The 27,905-nt window shown below is 54.0% G+C and overlaps 1 long non-coding RNA gene across 8 annotated transcripts in view; it reads left to right on the top strand.

Moving 5' to 3' along the window:
* LOC142051170 (uncharacterized) overlaps positions 1-27,905 on the top strand; it is a 391,438-nt gene that overhangs the window by 18,440 nt on the left and 345,093 nt on the right. For 6 of the 8 annotated variants that reach the window (XR_012658334.1, XR_012658331.1, XR_012658333.1 and 3 more), the window contains one exon: positions 20,216-20,325. This is a non-coding gene — a long non-coding RNA (uncharacterized LOC142051170). The other 2 variants (XR_012658336.1, XR_012658335.1) reach the window with 2 other exon arrangements.

Raw genomic sequence — 27,905 nt, 5'->3', positions numbered from 1 at the left:
CAGGATGTACTGGGAGGGAACTGGTATGTACTGGGAGGGAACTGGGATGTACTGGGATGTAGTGGGAGGGAACTGGGAGGGAACTGGGATGTACTGGGAGGGAACTGGTATGTACTGGGAGGGAACTGGGATGTACTGGGACATACTGGCAGGGAACTGGGATGTACTGGGAGGGGATTGGGACGGACTGGGAGGGAACTGGGATGTACTGGGCTGCACTGGTAGGGAACTGGGATGTACTGGGAGGAAACTGGAATGTCCCAGTTGACACCCACTTCCCTCCCAATGCCTCCCAGTATATCCCAGTTTCCTCCCAGTATATCCCAGTTTCCTCCCAGCACATCCCAGTAAATCCCAGCTCGCTGCCAGTACATGCCAATACATCGCTGTACATTCCAGTTCCGTTCCTGTACATCCCAATACATCCCCGTTCCATGCCAGTACATCCCAGTTTCCTACCAGTTCATCCCCGTACATCCCAATTCCCTCCCGGTTCACTACCACTTCTTTCCCAGTGCCTCCCAATACATCCCAGTTCCGTCCCATTACATCCCAGTACATCCCAGTTCCCTCCCAGTACATCCCAGTTCCCTCCCAGTACTGCGAGGGACCTGGGATGTACTGGAAGGCACTACAATGTGCGGGGATGCACAGGGATGTACCGTGGAGGAACTAGGATGTACAGGCTTGTACTCGGTTGTACCGGGTGGAACTGGCAGGGATTTGAAATGTCCTAGTATCTACTAGGATGTACTGGGATGTACTGGGAGGTAACTGTTGTGTACTGGGAGGGAACTGTGAAGTACTGGGATGTACTTAGAGGCAACTGGGATGTACTGGGAGGGAACTGGGATGTACTGGGTGGAAAGTGTTGGGAATTGGGATTTACTGGGAGGGAACTGGGATGGACTGGGAGGGAACTGGGATGTAGTGGGACATACTGGGAGGGAACTGGGATGTACTGGGGTGTACTGGGAGGGAATTGTTATGTACCGAGGGGGAACTGGGATGTACTGGGAGTGAACTGTGAAGTACTGGGATGTACTTAGAGGGAAGTGGGAGGGAACTTGGATGTAGTGGGAGGGAACTGTGATTTACTTGGAGGAAAGTGGCATGTACTGGGCTGTACTGGAATGGAACTGGGAGTGAACTGTGTGTGAACTGTGAGGGAACTGGGATGTACTGTGAGGGAACTGGGATGTACTGGGACGTACTGGGACAGACTGGGAGGGATCTGGGCTGCACTGGTTGGGAACTGGGATGTACTGGGAGGCACTACAATGTGCGGGGATGCCCTGGGATGTACTGTGGAGGAACTAGGATGTACAGGCTTGTACTGGATTGTACCGGGTGGAACTGGCAGGGATTTGGGATGTACCAGGATCTACTGGGATGTACTGGGAGGTAACTGTTATGTACTGGGAAGGAACAGGGAGGGAACTGGGATGTACTGGTAGGGAACTGGGATGTACTGTGAGGGAACTGGGACGTACTGTGAGGACACTGGGATGTACTGGTATGTACTGGGAGGGAAGTGTTATGTACTGAGGGGAACTGGGACGTACTGGGATGTACTGGGAGGGAACTGTGAAGTACTGGGATGTACTGGGAGTGAACTGGGAGGGAACTGGTATGTAGTAGGATGTACTGGGTGGCAACTTGGATGAACCAGGATGTACTGGGATGTACTGGGAGGGAACTGGTATGTACTGGGAGGGAACTGGGATGTACTGGGAGGGAACTGGTATGTACTGGGAGGGAACTGGGATGTACTGGGACATACTGGCAGGGAACTGGGATGTACTGGGAGGGGATTGGGACGGAATGGGAGGGAACTGGGATGTTCTGGGCTGCACTGGTAGGCAACTGGGATGTACTGGGAGGAAACTGGAATGTCCCAGTTGACACCCACTTCCCTCCCAATGCCTCCCAGTATATCCCAGTTTCCTCCCAGTATATCCCAGTTTCCTCCCAGTACATCCCAGTAAATCCCAGTTCGCTCCCAGTACATCCCAGTACATCGCAGTACATTCCAGTTCCGTTCCTGTACATCCCAATACATCCCCGTTCCATGCCAGTACATCCCAGTTTCCTACCAGTTCATCCCCGTACATCCCAATTCCCTCCCGGTTCACTACCACTTCTTTCCCAGTGCCTCCCAATACATCCCAGTTCCGTCCCATTACATCCCAGTACATCCCAGGTCCCTCCCAGTACATCCCAGTTCCCTCCCAGTACATCCCAGGTCCCTCCCAGTACTGGGAGGGAGCTGGGATGTACTGGGAGGCACTACAATGTGCGGGGATGTCCTGGGATGTACCGTGGAGGAACTAGGATGTACAGGCTTGTACTCGGTTGTACCGGGTGGAACTGGCAGGGATTTGGGATGTACCAGGATCTACTGGGATGTACTGGGATGTACTGGGAGGTAACTGTTGTGTACTGGGAGTGAACTGGGAGGGACCTGGGATGTACTGGAAGGCACTACAATGTGCGGGGATGCACAGGGATGTACCGTGGAGGAACTAGGATGTACAGGCTTGTACTCGGTTGTACCGGGTGGAACTGGCAGAGATTTGAAATGTCCTAGTATCTACTAGGATGTACTGGGATGTACTGGGAGGTAACTGTTGTGTACTGGGAATGAACTGGGAGGGAACTGTGAAGTACTGGGATGTACTTAGAGGGAACTGGGATGTACTGGGAGGGAACTGGGATGTACTGGGAGGCACTACAATGTGCGGGGATGCCCTGGGATGTACTGTGGAGGAACTAGGATGTACAGGCTTGTACTGGGTTGTACCGGGTGGAACTGGCAGGGATTTGGAATGTACTGGGATGTACTGGGAGGTATCTGTTATGTACTGGGAGTGAACTGGGAGGGAACTGGGATGTACTGGGACGGACTGGGAGGGAACTGGGACGTACTGGTAGGGAACTGGGATGTACTGGGAGGGAACTGGGACGTACTGTGAGGACACTGGGATGTACTGTTATGTATTGGGAGGGAAGTGTTATGTACAGAGGGGAACCGGTGCGTACTGGGATGTACTGGGAGGGAACTGTGAAGTACTGGGATGTACTGGGAGTGAACTGGGAGGGAACTGGTATGTAGTAGGATGTACTGGGTGGGAACTGGGATGTACCAGGATGTACTGGGATGTACTGGGAGGGAACTGGTATGTACTGGGAGGGAACTGGGATGTACTGGGATGTAGTGGGAGGGAACTGGGAGGGAACTGGGATGTACTGGGAGGGAACTGGTATGTACTGGGAGGGAACTGGGATGTACTGGGACATACTGGCAGGGAATTGGGATGTACTGGGAGGGGATTGGGACGGACTGTGAGGGAACTGGGATTTACTGGGAGGGAACTGGTATGTACTGGGAGGGAACTGGGATGTACTGGGACATACTGGCAGGGAACTGGGACGTACTGGGAGGGGATTGGGACGGACTGGGAGGGAACTGTTATGTACTGGGAGGGAACTGGGACGTACTGTGAGGACACTGGGATGTACTGGTATGTACTGGGAGGGAAGTGTTATGTACTGAGGGGAACTGGGACGTACTGGGATGTGCTGGGAGGGAACTGTGAAGTACTGGGATGTACTTAGCAGCAACTGGGAGGGAACTGGGATGTAGTGTGATGTACTGGGAGGGAACTGGCATGTACTGGGATGTACTGGAATGGAACTGGGAGTGAACTGTGTGTGAACTGGGATGTACTGGGAGGGAAATGGGAGAGAACTGAGATGTACTGGAGGGAACTGGGATGTAGTGGGATATACTGGAGAAAACTGGAATGGACTAAGAGGGAACTGGGACGTACTGGGAGGGAACTAGGACGCACTGGTAGGGAACTGGGACGGAACTGGGATGTACTGGGACGTACTGGGAGGGAACTGGGACGTACTGGGAGGTAACTGTTGTGTACTGGGAGTGAACTGGGAGGGAACTGGTATGTAGTAGGATGTACTGGGACGGACTGGGAGGGAACTGGGACGGACTGGGAGGGAACTGGGACGGACTGGGAGGGAACTGGGACGGACTGGGATGCACTGGTAGGGAACTGGGATGTACTGGGAGGAAACTGGAATGTCCCAGTTGACACCCACTTCCCTCCCAGTTTCCTCCCAGTATATCCCAGTTTCCTCCCAGTACATCCCAGTAAATCCCAGTTCGCTCCCAGTACATCGCAGTACATTCCAGTTCCGTTCCTGTACATCCCAATACATCCCAGTTCCATGCCAGTACATCCCAGTTCCCTACCAGTTCATCCCCTTACATCCCAATTCCCTCCCGGTTCGCTACCACTTCTTTCCCAGTGCCTCCCAATACATCCCAGTTCTGTCCCATTACATCCCAGTACATCCCAGGTCCCTCCCAGTACATCCCAGTTCCCTCCCAGTACATCCCAGGTCCCTCCCAGTACATCCCAGGTCCCTCCCAGTACATCCCAGGTCCCTCCCAGTACTGGGAGGGAGCTGGGATGTACTGGGAGGCACTACAATGTGCGGGGATGCCCTGGGATGTACCGTGGAGGAACTAGGATGTACAGGCTTGTACTGGGTTGTACCGGGTGGAACTGGCAGGGATTTGGGATGTACCAGGATGTACTGGGATGTACTGGGAGGTAACTGTTATGTACTGGGAAGGAACTGGGAGGGAACTGGGATGTACTGGGATGGAACTGGAATGTACTGGGAGTGAACTGGTATGTAGTAGGATGTACTGGGTGGGAACTGGGATGTACCAGGATGTACTGGGATGTACTGGGAGGGAACTGGTATGTACTGGGAGGGAACTGGGATGTAGTGGGAGGGAACTGGGAGGGAACTGGGATTTACTGGGAGGGAACTGGGATGTACTGGGACATACTGTGAGGGAACTGGGATGTACTGGGAGGGGATTGGGACGGACTGGGAGGGAACTGGGATGTACTGGGAGGGAACTGGGACGTACTGTGAGGACACTGGGATGTACTGGTATGTACTGGGAGGGAAGTGTTATGTACTGAGGGGAACTGGGACGTACTGGGATGTGCTGGGAGGGAACTGTGAAGTACTGGGGTGTACTTAGCAGGAACTGGGAGGGAACTGGGATGTACTGGGATGTACTGGAATGGAACTGGGAGTGAACTGTGTGTGAACTGTGAGGGAACTGAGATGTACTGGAGGGAACTGGGATGTACTGGGATATACTGGAGGGAACTGGAATGGACTAAGAGGGAACTGGGACGTACTGGGAGGGAACTAGGACGCACTGGTAGGGAACTGGGACGGAACTGGGATGTACTGGGACGTACTGGGAGGGAACTGGGACGTACTGGGAGGTAACTGTTGTGTACTGGGAGTGAACTGGGAGGGAACCGGTATGTAGTAGGATGTACTGGAAGGGTACTGGGATGTACTGGGACGGACTGGGAGGGAACTGGGATGTACTGGGATGGAACTTTGAAGTACTGGGATGTACTTAGAGGAAACTGGGAGGCAACTGGCATGTACTGGGATGTACTGGAATGGAACTGGGAGTGAACTGTGTGTGAACTGGGAGGGAACTGGGACGGACTGGGAGGGAACTGGGACGGACTGGGAGGGAACTGGGACGGACTGGGAGGGAAATGGGATGTACTGGGCTGCACTGGTAGGGAACTGGGATGTACTGGGAGGAAACTGGAATGTCCCAGTTGACACCCACTTCCCTCCCAGTGCCTCCCAGTATATTCCAGTTTCCACCCAGTATATCCCAGTTTCCTCCCAGTACATCCCAGTAAATTCCAATTTGCTCCCAGTACATCCCAGTACATCGCAGTACATTCCAGTTCCGTTCCTGTACATCCCAATACATCCCCGTTCCATGCCAGTACATCCCAGTTTCCTACCAGTTCATCCCCGTACATCCCAATTCCCTCCCGGTTCGCTACCACTTCTTTCCCAGTGCCTCCCAATACATCCCAGTTCCGTCCCATTACATCCCAGTACATCCCAGGTCCCTCCCAGTACATCCCAGGTCCCTCCCAGTACATCCCAGGTCCCTCCCAGTACATCCCAGGTCCCTCCCAGTACTGGGAGGGAACTGGGATGTACTGGGAGGCACTACAATGTGCGGGGATGCCCTGGGATGTACTGTGGAGGAACTAGGATGTACAGGCTTGTACTGGGTTGTACCGGGTGGAACTGGCAGGGATTTGGGATGTACCAGGATCTACTGGGATGTACTGGGATGTACTGGGAGGTAACTGTTGTGTACTGGGAGGGAACTGGGAGGGAACTGTGAAGTACTGGGATGTACTTAGAGGGAACTGGGTTGTACTGGGAGGGAACTGGGATGTACTGGGATGTAGTGGGAGGGAACTGGGAGGGAACTGGGATGTACTGGGAGGGAACTGGGATGTACTGGGAGGAAACTGGAATGTCCCAGTTGACACCCACTTCCCTCCCAGTGCCTCCCAGTATATCCCAGTTTCCTCCCAGTACATCCCAGTAAATCCCAGCTCGCTGCCAGTACATGCCAATACATCGCTGTACATTCCAGTTCTGTTCCTGTACATCCCAATACATCCCCGTTCCATGCCAGTACATCCCAGTTCCCTACCAGTTCATCCCCGTACATCCCAATTCCCTCCCGGTTCACTACCACTTCTTTCCCAGTGCCTCCCAATACATCCCAGTTCCGTCCCATTACATCCCAGTACATCCCAGTTCCCTCCCAGTACGTCCCAGTTCCCTCCCAGTACTGGGAGGGAGCTGGGATGTACTGGGAGGCACTACAATGTGCGGGGATGCCCTGGGATGTACCGTGGAGGAACTAGGATGTACAGGCTTGTACTGGGTTGTACCGGGTGGAACTGGCAGGGATTTGGGATGTACCAGGATCTACTGGGATGTACTGGGAGGTAACTGTTATGTACTGGGAAGGAACAGGGAGGGAACTGGGATGTACTGGTAGGGAACTGGGATGTACTGTGAGGGAACTGGGACGTACTGTGAGGACACTGGGATGTACTGTTATGTACGGGGAGGGAAGTGTTATGTACTGAGGGGAACTGGGACGTACTGGGATGTGCTGGGAGGGAACTGTGAAGTACTGGGATGTACTTAGAGGGAACTGGGATGTACTGGGAGGGAACTGTGAAGTACTGGGATGTACTGGGATGGAACTGGGATGGAACTGGGAGGGAGCTGGTATGTAGTAGGATGTACTGGGTGGGAACTGGGATGTACCAGGATGTACTGGGGTGTACTGGGAGGGAACTGGTATGTAGTGGGAGGGAACTGGGATGTACTGGGATGTACTGGGAGGGAACTGGGATGTACTGTGAGGGAACTGGGATGTACTGGGACATACTGGCAGGGAACTGGGATGTACTGGGAGGGAATCGGGATGTAATGGGAGGGAACTGGGATGTATTGGGAGGGAAGTGTTATGTACCAAGGGGGAACTGGGACGTACTGGGATGTAGTGGGAGTGAACTGTGAAGTACTGGGATGTACTGTGAGGGAACTGGGATGTACTGGGAGGGAACTTTGAAGTACTGGGATGTACTTAGAGGAAACTGGGAGGCAACTGGCATGTACTGGGATGTACTGGAATGGAACTGGGAGTGAACTGTGTGTGAACTGGTAGGGAACTGGGATGTACTGTGAGTGAACTGGGATGTAGTGGGAAGGAACTGGGACGGACTGGGAGGGATCTGGGATGTACTGGGCTGCACTGGTAGGCAACTGGGATGTACTGGGAGGGAACTGGGATGTACTGGGCGTCGCTGGGAGGGAGCTGGGATGTACTGGGATCCATACTGTGTGGCATGTTGGTCATTACTGGGACGCACTGGTCTATACGCGCGGGCTGATATCTGACCCCTCTGGCCCCACCCACCTTTGCGACAGGCCCCACCCCCTGGCGAGGGCTTGGTGGGGTGGGGCCGTGCTCGTGTGCTCCCCAGCATCCCCAGTTAGCAACAGGTCCCACCCCCTGGTGACAGCCTGGGGGTGTTGCTGGTGCTGCCTGGCCCCACCCTCCATAGCAACAGGCCCTGCCCTTGGTGATGGCTCCAGGGGCATTGCCAGCGTCCCTTTGGACACACACCCTTAGTGACAGGCCCCACCCCCCGGCAACGGCCCGGGGGGCGGTGCCGGCTCTCTCCCCTTAGCGACAGGCCCCACCCCCCGGCAACGGCCCGGGGGGCGGTGCCGGCTCTCTCCCCTTAGCGACAGGCCCCGCCCCCCGGCAACAGCCCGAGCCTGTGTTTGCTCCGCTCGGGGGGCTCGGTTTGGGTGTTTTCTCTCCCCCCTCCCTCCCGTGCCGGGAACTCCAGGCGGCTCTCGTACGGCTCCCGGGGCCTTCACCCCCCGGCGGGCTCGGCCCGCCCCTTTCGCGGGGCGCTGTGGGAAGGGCGGGGGCGGGGCCCGGGGGTGGAAGAGCCCCGGCTCTGGCCCTGGGCTTCTCTGGCGTCGGTGCTCCCGTGTTCCCTCGGGCGGTCGCAGCTTTGGGGCTGTCTCAGCCCCCCGGGCAGGCGTGCTCTGGCGTTTAGAGAAGCGGAGGCGTTGCCTGAGGTAAGGATTCCAGAGCTTGGCACTCTTTGGCGGCATCTGTACTAGAAAGGTCCCTTGTGGCCTGCTTTGCTTTTTTTCTCCCAGGATGCTGTTTTGGGCGCTGAGGGGGCGGTGAGACGGGTTAGTGGTATGGTGTTCTGTTTGGGGTTTGGTTTTTGCTTTGCTGTTTTTTTTCCCCTCGTGAGATCATTTTATTGTGCTGCTGCAATTCCTGTCTTTACTGAACCCGGAACCTTGGGGGTTTTCACTAGTTGTGCCGTTCACTGTTTCAGGTGTTGCCTTGGCCTCTCAACAGCCGTGGCACAACCTGCAGCGATGCTGCCTCTCCAGGCCCCCGCAGGCCCCGCTTTCTTGTCCAGCCAGGCGGGAAAGCGTGGTTGTTGCAGAAACAGCTACGCCCTGCGACTCCTCCTCAGGTTGTTGGCTCGGCCCCAACAGCGTACAGGCTGCTGAGGTCACCGCCTCCGCGCGGGACGCAGGCGGCCCGGAGAGCTTTACCCCGCGCCATTTCCGTCCCCTCTGGGCAGCAGCGGAGCTGCCGCCGCTTCAGGCGGCCGCTTTCTCGAGGGCGAGGAGCTGGGATGACAACGGGCCGCTGCAGACTCTGGTCAGGGTAAGAGGCTGTTCCCTGGGGAGCCGGCGCAGGGGGAGCGGAGGTACGCACGGGCACTTGTCGGTGCCCCTGGCCGGTAAAGGGAAGGTTAAATTGTTAGAGTGCAAATAAATACATATTATTTAGGGAGGAGTCGTGACTAAATTTAATCACACCTATTACTGAACAAACCAGGCAGTCATTATTCCTAATCTGTAGTTAAAAAAAATAAAGGCAGTCCTTTTTTATGCCATAAATAGAGTTGCGAGTCATTAATAGCTCAATCTAAATACAGCCGTTACTAAATCAACTGCAGGCATTAATGACTCCTGATCAGAAACAAAATAAGGAAATTTTCGAATCTAGAATGAAAATCGACCCGGAAAGCTAAATTGGGAGCGGGTAGTACTGAAATTGTAACAGGGCTGTTAGAAAGTTCAGAGGCAGCGACAGCTCCTGCTTCCAACCCAAGCAGTAAACGAAGCTTTAGGTTCTTAAATGAAGAGAAATAAAGGTGAGCTGTTAAACAGTGGCTGGGGTCAAGCGTAGCTATTAAGAAAATTTGCAGGTACGGGTGATTCCTGAGCAGAACTAACAATTCCAGAAGATTTAGATTTAAAAACTACAGAGCTAATGGAGTGCCACAACCGCCCGGATGTAACTGCAGCCGCTTTGGGGGAATGCCCCAGCCCCCCCAGCCACCGCTATTAATTACTGCCAAGGAGAGCGAAAGTGAAAGTAGAAGCAGTGCAGGTGAAGTGTGAGCAGTACGCTTTTTCCTAAGTCATCTCTTCGTGTCAGGAGAGGAAAGAAAATGGAAAGAAGATGTTTGCAGGGGGTCTGTGCTGGGTTACCTGCGCGTCTCTTCCGTGCGTCCTTGAGGAGACATTTAGCTCCTGTTGGGCGCTCGCAGGTGGAGACAGGGCGAGCTGGAGGCAGGATCGGTGCCGGCACTGATAAAGGGATGGGCAACGAGCGGAGAGAAGAGGGGGCAAGGGCTGAAAAAGGGTCACCGGTTCTGCAGGGAAGGCAGCGGGATGTGACTCGGCAACCGCTCTGACGAGCGCAGGGTCATTCGCTGCGATGAAGTCAGGGTCTGCGGCTGGCCCGGAGAGGCAGCAGAAATCCCAAACTCTTTGCAGGGGTACCGGCCAGATTAGGGCAACACCTGAACAGTAAAACCATTTAGGGGAAGCAGAGCTGGGCTGCACCGCGTGGCCAACCTCCCTCTTCTCCGTGAGTCCCAAAGGGGCAGCTCCAAGAATGTGCTGAGAATTCATCCCTTGCGCTAAAAATGAGACGCAAGTAGCACCCACCCGTGAATTTTATTTTCTCTCTCGCTCTGCGGCTCCTGCCTGCTTGTCTCTCCTCAGTGCTCACCTGCACCTGTGCTCGGATGGGGCAGCTGAGGGAAGGTGCTGCCATCTCCCCAGCCCCGGCGGACCGCCCCTCAGCTGTGTCCTCTGTCAGGGAGCGTCGTCATCTCTCCTGCCTCCCAGAGCGTGTCCTGTAGTGGCAGACGCGCGGGCTTTTCCCTGCACGCGCATACGGGAAGGGAAGGGAAGGGAAGGGAAGCACAGTGAGAGCTGGGCTTGTCAAAGAGTAATGGGGGTGGTGGGAAGCGTAGCTAGAACCGGAGAGCTACAGCGCAAAAGCGAAGCGGACGGGACACAAAAGTAAAATGGTGCACAGGAATGCTGAGGAGAGAACTCCCGCAGCACACAGGAAATCAGTGTCAGAATCTATTGTCTTCTGACTGCCAAATTAAAAATAATGGCACGCTTTGCAACGCTAAGCTCGCTCTAATCGTCTGAACTGTTTCTTTCCAACCCCCACCGCCCCCAGCACACCGCTCAGCCTCCTCAGCCTGAAATGCCTTGTTTTCCTTCTTTTTTTTTTTTTTTTTTTTTATGACAGGGCAACTTCTGTTCCCGAGGTGGTGCCTACGGTACAGCTATCTCTTCGAAGACAGTTTGGTTTAGGTCAGAGAATGTTGAGCCTGGACTGAATCAGCCTCTGTTTCTATTTCTGGAAATCGTCGGTCCTGTGCATCAAGCCCGGAAAAAAGGAAATATGAACCAAAGGACGTGGGGCCTGCAGGGCTAGGAAATTATTTGAGAAGAGGTTCAGTGGGGAAATGACTCTTTGTCTGTGGGGCGTCCAGGCAAGCAACCCAGCTGCTAGAAAGCGGCGCTGTCCCCAGGATGGCCTCGGCGGTCCCGTTGGAGTCGGGGCAACAAGGACAAGGCAGGGTGAAGCATCTGGCCTGCCGTGTGGAACGTGACTGTACAAAGCACGTGTGATGCACTGCAAGTTTACTTGTTTAAACTGTGAGTTAAAGAAGGTGTGCGGTTGCTTTGTAAACAGCCGACGCTCTAAAGCTACACCCATCTAACTGCTAGCTGTATTAAATCTATCGTATTGCTGTTTCTGCATTAAAAAATAAAAAAGAAAAAAACCAACACACCTATGTAAGCACTTCTAAGTACAACGGAAAACCACTGTTTAACGCGTGGCATGTGTGGGTTGTTTTTTTGGGGTGGGAGGGTGGGGTGTATGACAAAAACCTGCGAGAGACACACGCACATACGCACATGTCATGTTTAGCGCTCACCTAAACCCAAAAAAGAAAATCCACTCTTTATTTTGCAGCATTAGCATTAGCTTCCAGCGCACAGCCTGAGCGCACACCTCTGCTCTCACCGTCTGCTCCCTCTTCAACCGTGTGTGGCTGTCATCAGCTTGCACAGGCTTTGCTCGTGCAAGTTTCCGCGACAGCTTACGAGAAGGCAGGGAAACCAACCCAGCAAGACGCGTAGTGCCTTCCTCTATGGGCTCCGTCCAGCCTTTGTTAAAATGAGCAGAAAAGAAATCTGCTGCTGCCTTTACCCTGACTGACTCTTACAGAGAGCATCTGACTTGACCCGCAGCAAAGTGATGCCCCAGGCAGCAGCACGTATTGGCGCGGACCGCGGTTTCACCCACCTGTTTTACTGCGCCGGTCCTTTCCCACGGCCGATGCCGCAGATGTGGCGCGCCCCACCCCCAAACCTCTTTACGAGGGTTCCCTGGGCTCTGCAAGTCGCCTGCTGGACGTGTTGCTGATTCAGGCACGGGCAAAGTCAGCTTCTTCGCTGGCCTCGGGCCAGGGCAGCCACGTACTCGAGGGAAACTCAGAATATCTCCAGCGAGATCTCACCGGGAGGCTGGGACCTCGTCAGTAGGGGAGAAAGCCAAGCGACTGACACTGAAAGGGAGCTCTTTGCTAGGCTGTAGATCGTAAAGTTAACAAAGAAAACAAACCTGCCTTTTTAAAAATGCCCTCTTTTGAGTCTGCCACATTTGATACGGATTTTTTAAATTGCAGGGTATATCTCCTACAGGCCTCATGCAAAGGGAAGTGAGTACCTCTGGCTCTCAGGACAAGGGGGTCCCTCAGGAGCCCAGGTGCTCACGCCAGCCGGCATCTGGCACAGCACAGGGCAGGAGCTTTGGCAGTAGTACGTGAGCTGAGAATGAGAGTTAGGCAGCACTGCGCGCTTCTCCTGTGAGCCGCCGAGGCTCGCGCGCTGTACCTTCCACAAATAAAAGGCCAGAAGAGTCAGCATTTCTGCTAGTTCCAGCCTCATCCGTACCCTCGTCGGTGTAGCTGTAAGCAAGTGTCCCGTAGCGACTGGGAGCGTGGCAGCTGGGCTTCCTGCGCTGCCTTAGGTTGTGCCCTTGGAGAGACCCTTCTCCGAGCCCCGTGAGCCCCGGGGTGGGTGGGCTGCGGTGCCGTTCAACGCTGAATAGGCACGAAGGCCTGTAAACAAAAGGTATTTATATCGCACCCATACCCGGCAGCCAACCGCCGCTTTATTTACGTATTCTGCACCTCCTGCCGACGCTTTTAAACTTAGCCGATATTGCCGCAGTTTTCACTGACGGGGCAGGGGGCTGCCACGCTGCAGGGGGAGTGTCTGGGTGTCTCCCACGGACACAGACGTCCTCAGCTGGGTAGGGACAGGGTGAGAGCTGGAACAACTCTGCTGACATGTAAGGGCCGTCCCAGGGCAAGGCTCCTCGGTCTGGGGGCTGAAAGGCGAGCCGCGCTGGGTGGTTGGTGTGGGAGTTGTGGAGCAAGTAGGGGGAAAAAAAACCAACAAGAAAAAACCATCCAAATGTTTCACAGCAGGTAGAAAGCTAGGCAGAAAGCAAACTGAATGCTGTAAAGACAAAAGCCGAAAGCCGGCTATGGACTGTACGAAGAGTCAGTGCCACGGAAGGAGGTTATTTCTTCAACTGACCATAGGAGGCTTTTTGTGAGAAAACACAACACCTTTCTGCTACGGCGCGGTACCGCAGCAGTAATGGGCCAGAGCGTGCGAGCGCCTTTGGCAGGATCGGTAACGGCCGGGGCACGGCCGACCGGCCAGCCCACCTTCCGCACAAGGAAAACACCATTCCCCTGGAACGCCACGCAGACCCAGGACAGGTAAGGCGGAGGCCGAGCCCAGGCGCCCCCATTGCCAAGGACCACCTTGGCCTTGCAGCGTCTCACGCTTCGGGGTGTTTTGCAGGCCGTGGCTAAGCTCAGGCCCCCTGCTAGTGGCTGCCCCCGGTCGCCCGGCGCCGGTCGGGCCCCAGCCCCCAGCGCGGTGCGGCGCAGGGCAGTGACCCAGCAGGGCGGCCCCCCGGGCCCCAGCCCCCCCCCCCACGCCTGCGGCCAGGCCCCGCGGCCGCCGGCCTCTTCCTCCTCTGCCCGCTCCCGTCGCAGACGGCTCGGTATGTGTCACGAGCGGCAGCCCCGTTCAGCAGCTCTCGGAGGGCGCGCGGCTCTGCCCGGCCGTGACCGGGGCCCGCAGGGGTTTCCCGCTCGCCCCGAGAAGGCGCTGGCCCCGAGCCGGGGCGTCCCGCCCCGCCCCGCCCGGCCCTCGGCGCCCTCGCGAGCTGAGCGCGGCCCGGCCAGCAGGGGGCGCTGGCGCTCACCGGCTGGGCGCGGGGGCGGTCCGGCGCGGGGGCGGGGCCGGTGGGGGCCGCTCCTTCCGGCCGCCCTTTAAGGGCCGCCCCGCGGGGCTCGGGCTTCCGGTGGCGCGTGCGCGGCGCGTCGGAGCGGGGGCGGGAGCGGTGCGTGTGGAGGCCGAAGGGCCGGTGCGTGTGGCGGCCGGGTCGCGAGGCGTCCCTGTGCGGTGCCGGGGCCCCTCTGCGGCCCGGCGTGGGAAGCCCGCGGCCGGCGGAGCCTGCTCGGAGCTGGGCGGGGAGCGCCGCGGCGGTCCGGCCGCCGGCAGCCATCCCCTGCGGTGTCCGGCAGCCCCTCGGGACGCCTGGAGGCCTGGCGGTGCCCGAGCCTCGCCTGCGGCAGCCGCCTGAGAGAGCAGCGCGGCCGTGTCCGGGGGCCGGAGAGCGCTGGTGGGTGAGTTCGGGCAGCGGGTGGGTCTCCGTGTGAGGTGAGGCCTGGCGCGGGCCGGGGGGTATCTCCGTGCGGGTCGGGCCGGGGGCGGGGCGGGGGCCGGGCCCCGCAGAGAAGCCCCGGTCGGGCATCGTTCGCTTTTCCACAATGTAGGGCTCTCCCCGGTTATTTTTTGTGTACTGTGTTTTGGGTCACCTGAAAGCCTTTGGCCGGTTACGTTTGGTGCGGGGAGATGGCAGGTCTGGAGCCTGAAAGATCTCTGGTGGGGGGTGGGGGAGGTATTTCTTGCCTTAAAACTCTGAGCCCACCTCGTGTGTCATGTCGTGAGTCTCGTGACTGTGGCAAATGGCTGAGTCGGGCGTTTTCTGATAACTAACTTCTGAACGTGTGCGTGTGTAGGCACGGGGAGATTTGTGCAGTGTGACGGAGCCCCTTGTGCTTCTGTGCTAATGTCTACCTGTTCTAGACCTCCAGAGTTGGAAAGCCTTTGTTTAGTGCCTAGTTGTGCCTGCGTAACAAATGTTTTAGCTGCTGATGGGTTATACCTCTGCTGCGAACTTCTTGCTGGGTGGCTTGATTGTTTCTGGTTGTCCGTGTAAATCTAGGCAGCTATTTTCTGCCCGGTGGTGAAGCCTATCGCTTTGGATAACAAAGGGCAGGAGTGCAATAAAGAAAAAGGTGATTCGTCTGCTGCAGCTCCTTGGAAACAATTCGTTCCTTATTTTCTGCCCTTGGGCAGGCGTTGTGCTTTCCAGATAATGCAGCCTCTCCTGTGCCTGTCCACGCCGTGCATTTTGTCCTGCCCTTGCTTGAAAAGGCTCTCCTTGCCTTCCTCCCCTCTGCTGCAGTTGCCTTAATCTCTCGCTGCTGCTGCTGCTGCTGCTGGAAGAGGGATAAAGGGAGTGTTGTCGATCGGGTTGTTAAAAGCTTTTTCGCGGGCTGTAACGCGCGGGAAAGGGGGGCCGGGGGGGAGGATCAGTTTGCGGGGAAAATGGGAAACCAACATCACCTTCCCCTCCTACGGCGCAGCCCGGCCGCACGGCTCCCCGGGGATGCCCCTGCCCGCGGGTGTACCGTGTGTGCGCCCCCCGCGTGGGGCGGGGGACGACGACACCCCCCCACACACCGTCGGCGGCACTGGGGCAACCCCTGCCCCAGGGCTCCGCGCTCGTACCCGGCTCTCCCCGCTCCGGCACGGCACGGGGCTGGACGCACCGAGAAGACCCCGGAGCGGCTTCTCGCGTCCGGGCGAGAACAGGGCCCGGCCCCGAGCAGCAGAGCGGGCACCGCCGGTAGCTCGGAGGAGCGGGGCCGGCTCGGCTCGAGGCGTCAGAGCGAAAAGGGACGAGAACCGTCCCGGAGCGTCCGGGGGTTGGGGGGGTTGGCGGATGGTCCGGTGGCCGGGTTCGGCTCCGTGCCGGGCCGTGGGGCAGCCGGAGCCGCGCCAGAGCAGGTGAGGAGCCGCATGGCCGGGCGCGCTGTGGGTCGGCGGGTTTGGGCTGTGGGGTCTCCCGGTCCGCGGAGCCCCCGGGGGGGCGGCGGGGTGCGGGCAGCAGCGGCCCCGGGCCGAGCGCTGTCGTGGGTCGGTGGTTGGGTTTTGGGGCCGAGCCCGTGCCCGTCCCCGGGGAGTAGGGGCAGCCCCACCCGGCTCTCGACTGCTCCTCGTCGGGGTCTGGCGGCGGCGGCGGCGACCCCGGCGGGGGCTCCTGCGGTGCCGGGCGGGTCCCCCCTTGCCCGCGAGGCAGGCAGGGACCCCGGCTGCTGCCGCCGCGGTTTGCTGGAGGCGGGCTGGGCCCGGCCCCCTGTGGGGTTGGGGTGCGGGCCCGGCGCTGCCGGGGAAACGAGGCCTGCGAGAGCAGGAAGAAAGCGCTGCCGGGCCGGTGCTGGGCTGCCCCGCCGGGGTGCGGGGCCGGGCCCGCGCAGTTCAGTTCCCAAGGCCTCCCCGACAGTGCCCGCGTGGGCCGTGGGGGTGCAGGGCTGCGGGGTGGCTGCGCTCTCCGCGGCCCTGAGCGTTGCCCGTGGGGACTGCGGAGGGGGCCGGGACGCAGCCAGGTTCAGCTGGTTTGGTCCCTGAGCGTGGAGAGCACAGCTCTTCTGTTCCTGGGCCTTGAGAGCAGGCTCCTGTGGCTGACGCCGGGGCCCTGAAACAGATCGAGTCGTGCGTTTTGAGGGCCTGAGCGAGGGGACTAAGTGGTGTGGTTTTGGGCTGAGGAGCAGAGGTCAAGTGCTGCGCTTTTGGGACTTGAGAACAGGCTCAGCAGCTGGGCTTTTTGGCTCAGAACCGGTCCCAAAGTGAGCTGGTTTGGGGGCCAAAAGCAGAAGCCGGTTTGGCTGCTTGTGGGGGTGGCGTGGGGGCATCGGGGGCTGCAGGGGAAAGCAAGGGTTGGGCAGGGTACGAGGACCCTCCCCGGAGGTGGGGGTCCGGTCACATCGGACCCCGAAGTTCGGGAGGCCGGCATGCACCAGAGCGAACTCGCCACCTGAGGCGGGTCTCTGGAGGAAGGGTGCTTTTTGGATCCAGCGTAGCGCACCCTCTTTGGGTCCAGCTCTTCATTCTGCGCTGCTTAGAAGAGTTATTAACCAATTAATTAAACATACAAACTAAGTCACAACAGCTCTATCGGCTCCATCGTGGTTTGGAGCTCTGAATCGGTTTCATTTGGTGTCTAACACATTTTTTCCCCGAGGAGAGGCTACGTTTCAAGTTAATTAGTTTTCTCACAAGTGTGTCAGTCGATAAAATTGAGTTACGATTATTAAAACCACAAAGGTGACAGGAGTCTCACGGATCGGGTCTATTTCTGAAAATGTATTCATCCCATGCAAATGTCATCGGGATACAGATCATCTGCACTTCATGCTCTGACAAGACAAGATGCTGAGACAGGGATGAGCTCCAAAAGGACTACTGAAAAGAAAAAAAACCCACGCACTTCATGAAGTCATGGGGGGTTTTTTTGTTTGCATTTGGGGGGGCGGGGTGGCTTTAACAAAAGAGTGCAGTGTTGGCTGGCAGCAGCCTGCAGAGCATTTTTGCTGCCTGATCTCTCCTGTTCTTCTCTTCCACTCCTCTTTCAGGGCTGTAATTGTCATTTGGATAGTTTTAGAAGAGCAGTTAAGTTCCTCGCCTGTGTCTCAATGTGCTGGTAATACCAGGAAGGTGAATGCTTGAACCGGTCGGGCGGGTGGGAATAACTTGGCTGCAGGTAGAACTTCTGAGGGAAGACCAGCAAAACCAGGAAGCAAATAGCAAGTTCCCAAAAAATGTGCGGGTGTCAAACACATAAAAGTTTTATTGCCGAATGTTTTGTTTTTGGCAATATGTTCCAAATGCCTATTTTTGGTAAACATAACTTTTCAGGAGATTCAGGGTTGTGTGTGGCAAAACATGTCCCTCTGTTTTTGTGTCCTGCCGCACAAATGGCCGGCGGCAGGGCTCTCGTTCCCCGCTCTCGCTATTGCCACAGCAGGGCTGCGATATTTAGACCTAAGGGATGGGTTTAGGAATGGAAGGAGAGAGAACGCCTGTGTTCTGTAAGGGCTATGAATGCTGACCCTTTGCCTCCGTCTGCCGCTTTTCCTGTGCGGGTGATGAAGCCGTTTTACTTTCCTCTGTTGTTCCTGGTCTAAGTAGTTGCAAGGCTGTCGCCGCTGTGGGTGTGCAATTTGTGTTGCTGTGTTTCTGTGGAGTCCTAGCTACGGCTCGCTTCTAGTGTGGCCAAGCGTCAAGGTAGGGCTTTCAGCTTAAAGCTTCAGAAGCGCTGCGTGCCGAGATGGGTGTAGGTGAAACTGCTGTTGCGCCTGCAGCTGTGCTCGCAGGGATGCTGGGTGGCTCCGCATCAAACGGGCGAGGTGCGCGTGGACCTCCGTCGGGCTGCGCCCTGGGTGCGCGAGCGTGCCGTGTTTTTGCTGTTCCGGCTTGTATGTGCGAGGGCTTAACGTTTGATTTAATGCATTTCCTTTAACGGCAGGCTGTAGTTGGGCTCTAGATGGTATTCCTACGTGGGCGCAGGAGCTGTGGAATGGTTAAGCTGTTGCTGTGCCTCCAGGTGACTTGTTCAGTAACACTGTTTTTCCAGGTGCAGATGGATGAGTCGTGCAGGGCAACGGAGGAGGGCCCAGGGGAGCGCTGTAAGAAGGTGAGTCTGTGTGTAGTACTGGAGGGAAGATGTGACTGATGGCTATAGGGCTCCATTATGGGTTTTACTCTTTTTTTTTTTTTTTGTGATCTGAGGGTGCTAAGCGATGAGCCGAGCGTGATGTGGGCCCTGGAGGTGAGTCAGGCAAGGTGACCGGTGCTTGGTGGGCTGGAGTAGGTGTTCTTTTTCAGGTTATTCAGGGTTTTTTCTCCTTCTCTTCACTTTCCCATCCCAATTTGGGGCCGATTCCCTCAAACGGGGACTTCCCCCTGTGGGGCTGCTTATGCAGCCTGGGAGCTGCTGCCTGGGCACAAAAATACCTCAAACCCCTTGACTCTGGGCCTGCAATGAGGGGTGAAAATACAGGAAGAATTCTGGTGGAAAGAAAACAACTTGGGGCTTCTGGGAAAGCCAACTCCAGCTGGATTTGTGCGGCTGGAAAGGAAAAAAAAAAAAGGGGGTGGGGGGAAGGAACAACAACCTAAAAGCACCCACCAACCATTCTCATGCACAAAACCGAAAGTGAAAATGACCATTTTTTGTAGGGCAAAAGCACAAAAAATCCCCACAGAACTCAGTAGTTTGGAAAAGCAACCCCAATTATTACATTATGTAAAGAAGGCGGGGGAAAAAAAAAGAAAACCAAACCAAAACCGGATCACAACCCTGATGCCACATGCCTACAAGCAGTTCCTGGGGCTTATTCTGCGGGGGTGGGAACCCAACCTTGTTCCCCAGGTTTGCTGTGCTGCTTCTCCTCCCTCGAGACACTTTGCTGTTTGGTGCAGAGGCAATGAATGGCGCTGCTGGGGCTGCGAGGGGGAAAGGTGCAGAGGAATAGAAGCTCTGTGGATGCAGCCAAGTTACGGTTTCTGGATGGTATTAATCGAGAAGAGTAATTCAGATAATGCTGCTGCCCAGCGACCAGAATTGGGTACTGAGCCCGGGAGCCGCGCACGCGCGGTGGCGTCCCTGTGATCCCCATTGCTCTCTCCGCAGGTAACAGCCCTGCGATGCTGCAGTGCCTGCGAGGTGATGCCGCCGTGCTCGTTGCTGCTTCCTGGTAAGGAAAGGCCTCCTCTGCTCTTGCTGCAGCGTGGTGGTGTGTCGGACACGATTCCCTGTGTCGGGTGAGGCCTAGGGCTGCCGGCGAGGTGAGCGAGCCCCTTTGGTGGGTGCAGGGGTATCTCCTTGTGTGCCTGTACTACTGGGGCTGGTGGGATGGGAAGCTTCAAATGACCCGCCGAGGCAGGCTTCTGGTATGCTAAAGGCGAGCGGGTGAGGGCAGCCCTAGGAGTTACCCGGGAGCTGATAGAAGGGAAGAGGGAAAGGAGGAGGAGGATGATGACCTTTTCCCCCTGCAGCTTCTGGGTGCAGAAGATGGCCGACTCCCCAGCTCACCAGAGCTCCCCCTCAGCCTCCCCTGGCCCCCTTGCCCCGTGCGCCTGCCCCCAGCTCCAGCACGGGCGAGCTAGGCTACGTGCCTAGGAAGCCTCATCTGGTAAGAGCTGTAAGACACCCACGTATTCTCTTCAGGTGGAGGACGGCCTAGAGTCTGGAGCTGCAGAAGAGGCAGGGAGGAGAGGAGGGGAAAGAAGCATCTGAACGGCTAAATTGTGCCAGCAGCGCTGAGAGCGAGAGTCGCGGTGAGTCCTGGGCCACTGGGGCCCCGTTGCCTCTCTTGTGCGTCCTGGGCCCTCCCTGTCTCTCCCCCGGCCCCCTCTCTTTCCTTACCTGCTGCAAAATTTACTTTTTTTTTTTGCGCCCCCCCCCCGCACCTTCTTTCTCCATCTCGCTCTGAGTGTCTCCCTGCCTCCCCGTCTTTTCAGTCCTCCCTCTCTCTGTCCTGTAGCCTGTGGCTCCTTTTTCTTTCTCCGCCTCTCTCTGCCTGGCTCTGGCTCCGTTTTTTTTTTTTTTCCTCCTGCTCTGTCCTGTAGCCTGTCGGTGTTTTGTTGTTCTCTGGCTCTCTTGATCTGACTCCCTGTGTTACCGAAAAACGCGTTAAAATCGGAAACGACTCCTCAACACCAATTTAGTATTAAAGAGCAGGCATTCTTTATTCGCGGCGCCGGATGCACGGGGGATCGCTCCTCCTGGCGTGCGTACCTCACGCACCTTTCCCGTACAATTTGTAGATCAATGTTTTACGTATTCATACATATTCATTATTGTCCTGTCTGCTGATTGGTACAAACTTGCTCGTTCCGTATGTAAATCGCTGCGCAGGCTCGGTTGTCCTCTTCCGTTGTTCTCTTCTGTTACTTGGGTCGGTGGTGGTCTGTGAGTCGGTGGTCGCGATCTCCCCCTGCCGGAATTACCTTTTACCTTCTTGGCTCTTAATCTTGGCAGTCTTGGCTAGTTTTCTCAGTCCGCTAAGCGAAACCGCGTTTTGTCATCCTTTTCTGACAGAAGCACGTTGTCTGTTGTTCTGCTGACATTAACGATCGCCTAGGGACTAAAATGCAGATCGACAGGTGCGCTGATTGGTACGCTCCATGTTCCCGTAATGGAACACCGTCTCTGGTTGATTTCATCACTTTGGTTACATTTCCCCTGTTTGGAAGTTCTGAAATAATAATTTTCTCAATACTTCCATCCTAGATCAATAACATTCCACTATGTCAGTTTAGTGTTTGCTTCATGTTCTGAAATTTTTCACTTGATTGTGGTCTCCAGGGTGTATGCAGGTCCCATTTTCTACCCAAAATTTTATTAATTTGTTGAAGTACCTCTGCAAAAAAATGTGGTGCTCTATCAGAGGACATTCCCGTTGGCACTCTAAATCTTGGTATTATTTCTTTCAGCAACGTTTTAACTACTACTCTAGCTTTGTCGGTGCAGCACGAGAAAGCTTCTGGCCATCTAGAAAATTTGTCAATCAGCACTGACAAATACTGCTATATCTATTTTGTCTGGGTAACTCAGAGAACTTAATTTGCTAATAATTTCCGGGAGAATTTTTTGTTTTGTTACTCCTAAAGGTTGTTTCCTTTGGTTCAGGGGATTATTTCTAGGACAGATTGGACACTTAGCTACTATGGGTTTAACTATTCTTGTCATGCCTACACACGCTACAGATGTTTTTAAACTCAAAACCGTAGCGCCTACACCCTAATGTGTTTGCTCATGGTTTTCTTTTGCAAGTTCTGTCATAACTTGTGGGGTTGTTGTTATTACTTGTTTTTCTGGTGTTACCTACCATCTCTCTGTGTTTTGTGATGCTTCCAATTGTTCTGCTAATTGCTCATCCAATTTATTATATCTCGGTTTCAACTTTGGAATTCTGATCTGTTTTACTGGTACTAGTGCAAGGATACCTTGCTCTGCAGTCCTCTTTGCAGCTTTATCGGTCAGTCGTTTGCTTATGTTTACAGCCGTCTGGCCAAATTGATGAGCTTTGCAACGCTTTACCGCCACTTCTTTTGGTTTCTGCACGTCTTCCGGAAGTTGGAGAATTTCTTCTTTATGCTGTATTGATGATTCTTGGGCTGATGGCAGTCCTTTCTCCTTCCCAATAGCTCCATGATCGTGGATCACACCAAATGCACGTTTGGAATCAGTCTAGATATTTATCCTTTGTCCTTCTGCCATTCGCAGAGCTCGCTTCAATGCTACCAATACTGCTTTCTGTGCTGAGGTGTTTGCAGGCAGCACCCCTGACTCCATTCCCTCGGCGGCGATAACGACAGCATATCCGGCCATTCGCTTCTCTTCTCGCCCAGAGCTTCTTCCATCTGTAAACAACTCCAGATCAGGATTTTCCCAGAGGTTTGTGTCTCAGGTCTGGTCTGCTGGAATAGACTTGTTCAATAGTTAGCAAGCGATCGTGTTCTAAATTGTCCGTAAGGTTTTCTGTTGTTAAAAACATAGCAGGATTCAGTATAGCAGTAGTCTTCGATTCCACATCGTCTTGTTCTAACAGAACAACTTGATATTTCAACATTCTGCTAAGGGATAGCCAACGACCCCCCTTTTGTTCTAAAACAGTCACCGCTATGTGCGGGACATATACTGTCGTCTTCTGTCCCATTGTTAACTTTGGGGCTTCCCGGATCGGCAGCGCTGTTGTTGCTGCTGCCCGTAAACACCTAGGCCATCTTTTACTCGCGTGGTCAGGTTGTTTGGAGAAGTAGCCCACAGGTCTCTTCCAGGTTCCCAGTCGCTGTGTCAGCACTCCAAGGGCTAAATGTTGTCTTTCGTGGACAAACAACTCAAAAGGTTTAGCGAAATCAGGTAGGCCTAATGCAGGGGCCATCATCGAGGCTCTTTTCAGTTCTTTGAATGCCGTTTGGCATCCGGGCGTCCAGGTTAAATATTTATCCTTTTGAGTCTTTCAATGCCTCAAATAATGGTTTTACATACAGTCTACAGTTCAGAATCCAGAGCTGATGCTATTTCATTGTTTTCAGAAAAGCTCTCAGTTCCTTCGGGCTGCTAGGTTCGGGAATTTGACAAATAGTTTCTTTCTTTTCACTTTCTAATTGTCTTTGTCTTTGAGATATTTCAAATCCTAAATAAATGGCTGCTTCTTTTCCTATTTGGGTTTTGTTTCTGGAAACTCCGCATCTTCCTTGGCCCAGAAAATTTAAAAATTTCAAAACATTTTTCTTTACTTTGTGCCGCTATCAGAATGTCATCCGCGTTCTGTAACAAGATGCCTCTCCCTGGGTTCTGTTTTTTCTATATCTCTAATTTTTTTTTGCCAGCTGAGTCTCAAGTATCGTAGGACTATTTTTAAATCCTTGTGGAAGTACGGTCCATGGTAGCTGTGTCTTTCATTCTGTGGTGGGGCTTTCCCATTGCAAAGCAAATAGGCTTTGACTTTTTATGCCTGGAGGTATGCAAAAGAAGGCGTCCTTCAAATCTAGTACAGTAAACCATTTATGCTCCTCCTTTAAAAGAGGTCAGTAAAGTGTATGGATTAGCTACTACCGGATGTATATCTTGGACCACCTGATTTATAGCCCTTAAATGGTGAACTAGCTAATACTCTTTGCCTCTAGATTTCTTTACTGGCGACACAGGAGTACTATATTCTGATTCACATTCCACTAAAAGCTCATATTCTGAAAAATTTTATAATTAACTTCTGTAATCCTTTTCGAGCCTCTCGCTTAATAGGGTATTGTTTTTGTCTTACGGGCTTGGCTCCAAGCTTTAAGGTTACTTTTACCGGCTCTGCCCACTTAGATCGCTCCGGAGCTCCGCTCGCTCAAACCAAAGGAATTACTACGTTTTCCACTTCCTCGGGAACCCGTTCCTCCCTGGAGGAATCCTGTAACATAAACGCTCTCGCCTCTGTGGCTTTTGATTCTGGTATTAGTGATTTAATCTCTCCATCTTTAAAAGTTACTTGAGCATCTAATTGACCTAATAGATCTCGTCATAACAGAGGCAGTGGACATTCAGGCATATGCAGAAACTGGTGAGTTGCCCATTGCTTCTCCAATTTAAACTTTAATGGCTCTGAGAGGGGCTAATTTTTCTTTGCCCTGTTGCGCTAGCAACATCTACTGATTTATGATCAAATTTCTCTTCACGTGTATTCAATACCAAATAAGTGGCTCCCGTATCTACCAAAAATTCTATTTCTTCATTCCGTAGCTTCAGTGTAACCAGGTGTTCAGCTAGGGTTGATTCCCCTGGTCTCCTTCATGCCAAGCTACTTCAAGCATTTAACCCAGATCTCTGGATTCAGGTTGTTCTAGTTTCTGAAGGTTGTTTTCTCTCCCCCCGCCCCCATCTGGGGCTGATTGTCTTATGAATATAGAGACCAGCTGAATTGCTTTTTCTGGTTTTTCTGGGTTCAAATGAGTATATTTTCTGGTGGTCACCTTCAGTCTTTCCATAAAGGCTGAAGGGGACTCACTTAATTCTTGTCTCACTTCATAAATTTTGACCAATTTATTGCTTTTGGCATTGCTTGTCTTACTCCAAATAAAATCTCTCTCTGACATCTAGTCAACATTCCCCTGGGTCCTGGCTGATTAGGGTCCCACTCGGGATTTGTAGATGGAAAATTCTTATTCATTGTTCTCTGTAAATTCCCGTTAGCATGTGCTCCCTGCACCTGCCTTCTGGCTGTATTCCATACTATTTTCTTGTCAGTTTCATCAAGCGAAGTATCCAGTATCACAAGTAGAGCAACACTCTTTCAAGTTCTCACCACGTTTTCCTCTTTTCAGAAACATTGCCGTAGAATCTTGTGGACATACCTCACGCTGTTTCTGCTGCTCGGGATGATTCCACGGTGTAAAGAACAAATCAACATATGCCACTTCTTCCCGTTTGCCTTCCCTTTTTACAAAACAACATTAATTGCAAGATGGTACGATATTGCAATGTCTCATGTTCTGACCATTTGTGCCCACCTTCCAATTGATACGTTGGCCACCAATGATTGCAATATTCAATTAATGGTTTCCGAGTTAGTGGGTCACCGCCCCCGACGTCTTTCCAGTGCTTCAAAATACATCGCAAAGGTGTTCTCTGTGGGATAGGTTTCCTACTCAGTAATGCTCCCGTCTCCCAGTCGACTAGTAGTTGTGATAGTGCACTATCACAAATACTAGTCAGAGGGACTCCAACCCGCGTTAGAGGTCTCACTGGAAATCTGCCACTGGGATCTGCAGCCCCCTGCTAGATATCCCTGGAGACTTCAACCCCCTGTTGAAGACTCCCCTACCCTCGGGTCCCGCTCCACAGGCTTTCGCCTAGCAGAGACTTACCAACCGAGGCACCTCTTGGCCCCAACCCTGCGTGGCTTTCGCCGCGCCTTACGGGCAGGCCTGTGGGACTCAAACCCGCTATCCTATCCTATGTGGGAAACTAACCCCACGTATTATTCTACCTAAGTTTCTTCTTCAAAGAATGCCTTGTTTACCTCAATCCAGGGGATCTTGCTCAGAATTCTCTGGCCCGGGGATCGGAAGCTCTCCCGGAGAATTCCTCGGGGCCGGCTGCAGGTCCCACGATCCCACGGATCCGTCGAGATTCAAAAGCAGGTTCCCACCTGGGGTGCCAAAACTGTTACCGAAAAACGCGTTAAAATCGGAAACGACTCCTCAACACCAATTTAGTATTAAAGAGCAGGCATTCTATATTCACGGCGCCGGATGCACGGGGGATCGCTCCTCCTGGCGTGCGTACCTCACGCACCTTTCCTGTACAATTTGTAGATGAAAATTTTACATACTCATACATAGTCATTATTGTCTTGTCTAGCGATGGGTACAAACTTGCTCGTTCCGTATGTCAATCACTGCGCAGGCTCGGTTGTCCTCTTCCGTTGTTCTCTTCTGAGTAGGTGGTGTTACTTGGGTCGGTGGTGGTCTGTGAGTCGGTGGTCGCGATCTCCCCCTGCCGGAATTACCTTTTAGCTTCTCGGCTCTTACTCTTGGCAGTCTTGGCTAGTTTTCTCAGTCCGCTAAGCGAAACCGCGTTTTGTCATCCTTTTCTGACAGAAGCATGTTGTCTGTTGTTCTGCTGACATTAACGATCGCCTAGGCACTAAAATGCAGATCGACAGGTGCGCTGATTGGTACGCTCCATGTTCCCGTAATGGAACACCGTCTCTGGTTGGTTGATTTCATCGCTTTGGTTACACCTGTTCCTGTTGTTCAGTTTCTTCTTTTTTGGCTTTGTGTGATTCTCTCTGTGATTCTGTTTTTCTCTGCCTCGCTTTTCCCAGCTCCCCGTCCCTCACTTTTAATGCCCGTTATCCTTCACCAGCACACTCTCCCTTGGTTCCCATCCTCGTTTCTGAATTCCTCCTGCTTTGCCACGTAGCCCGTGACTTTTTTCTTAATCTCTCTCTGTCTGCCTCAACGCTCCCCCCGTGCTTTTTAATTTGTCTTCTCTGCTCTGTACCCTGCTACTGTTCTTGCCTTTCTGAGTTCTTCTCTGTCCAGCTCCCTTTCCCTATTCATGAATTCCTGTTCTTCCTGCAGCCACCGCTGTTCCCTGTGACCTCCATCTCTCTCTGTCCAGCTCCCTGTCCCTAGGTTTTAATTCCTGCCTCTGCCCGCTGTAGCCTGTCTAGATGTTTCTCTCGGCCTCTCTCTCTGTCCGGCTCCCTCTCTCTGTGTTCTAATTCCACGTTCTCTGTCACGTGGACCCGTGCTATTTGTTTGTCCTCATCTCTCTCTGTCCAGCTCCTTGCTGCGATGTTTTATTTCCTCATTTCCTCCCTCTCTGTCTTTGTAGCCCATTGCTGTTGGTTTGTTTGTTTTTTTCTTTTTTTTCACTTGTTTCTTCATGTGTCTCTGTCTGCCTCCCAGTCCCTGATCTTTAATTCCTCCTTCCCTGTAGGCCGCTGTTCCTTTTTTCCATTCTACATTGTGTTCTCTTTGGTCTCGTGTTCTTATTCATTGATTCCCTCCTCGCTGCCCTGTGGCTTGTCCCCATTTTATTGTTGCTTCTCTCTCCCTCTCTCTGGCTTCTTGCCCCTGTTTTTAAAATTCCTCCCTCTCTTCTCTCTTCCCTGTAGGCCGTGTGATCTTTAGCCTTTCTCCATGTCTTTCTGCCCATCTCTCTGTGTCTATTCATTAATTCTTCCCTCTCTGCCCTGTAGCCTGTAGCTTCTGTCCTTTCTCCATCTTGCTGTCCCTGGCTCCCGCGTGACCCTATGCTAGAATTGTTTCTCTCTTCTCTCCGTACGCATTGCGATTCCTTTTGCTCTCTGTCTCCCTTTGGTTTTTTTCTTTTTTTTTTCTGGCTCCCTGTCCCTAATTCTTAATTCTCTGCCTTCTCGTGCCCCATGGTTTGTTCTGTGGGGTTCTCTCGCGGTTCCCTCGCAGTTCCCTCCAGTCCATACTGGGCTATATTGGTCTAGTCCATACTGGGCTATATTGGTCTAGTCCATACTGGGCTATATTGGTCTGTCCCGGCTTCCTCCCACTTCTTTCCCAGTGCCTCACAGTAGGTCCCGGTTCCGTCCATGGGATGAACTGTGAGGGAACTGTGAGGGAACTGTGAGGGAACTGTGAGGGAACTGTGAGGGAACTGTGAGGGAACTGTGAGGGAACTGTGAGGGAACTGTGAGGGAACTGTGAGGGAACTGTGAGGGAACTGTGAGGGAACTGTGAGGGAACTGTGAGTAGGGGGGCGGCCCCCCGGGCCCCAACCCCCCCCCCCCCCCGCCTGGGGCCAGGGCGCCGCGGCCGCCGGCCCCTTCCTCCTCTGCCCGCTCCCGTCGCAGACGGCTCGGTATGTGTCACGAGCGGCA

The sequence above is a fragment of the Phalacrocorax aristotelis genome, unplaced genomic scaffold, assembly GCF_949628215.1.
Source record: "Phalacrocorax aristotelis unplaced genomic scaffold, bGulAri2.1 scaffold_62, whole genome shotgun sequence".
Lineage (NCBI taxonomy): Eukaryota > Metazoa > Chordata > Aves > Suliformes > Phalacrocoracidae > Phalacrocorax > Phalacrocorax aristotelis.
Note: the sequence above shows the minus strand (reverse complement) of the source record. Positions and strands in the feature narration are given on the sequence as shown.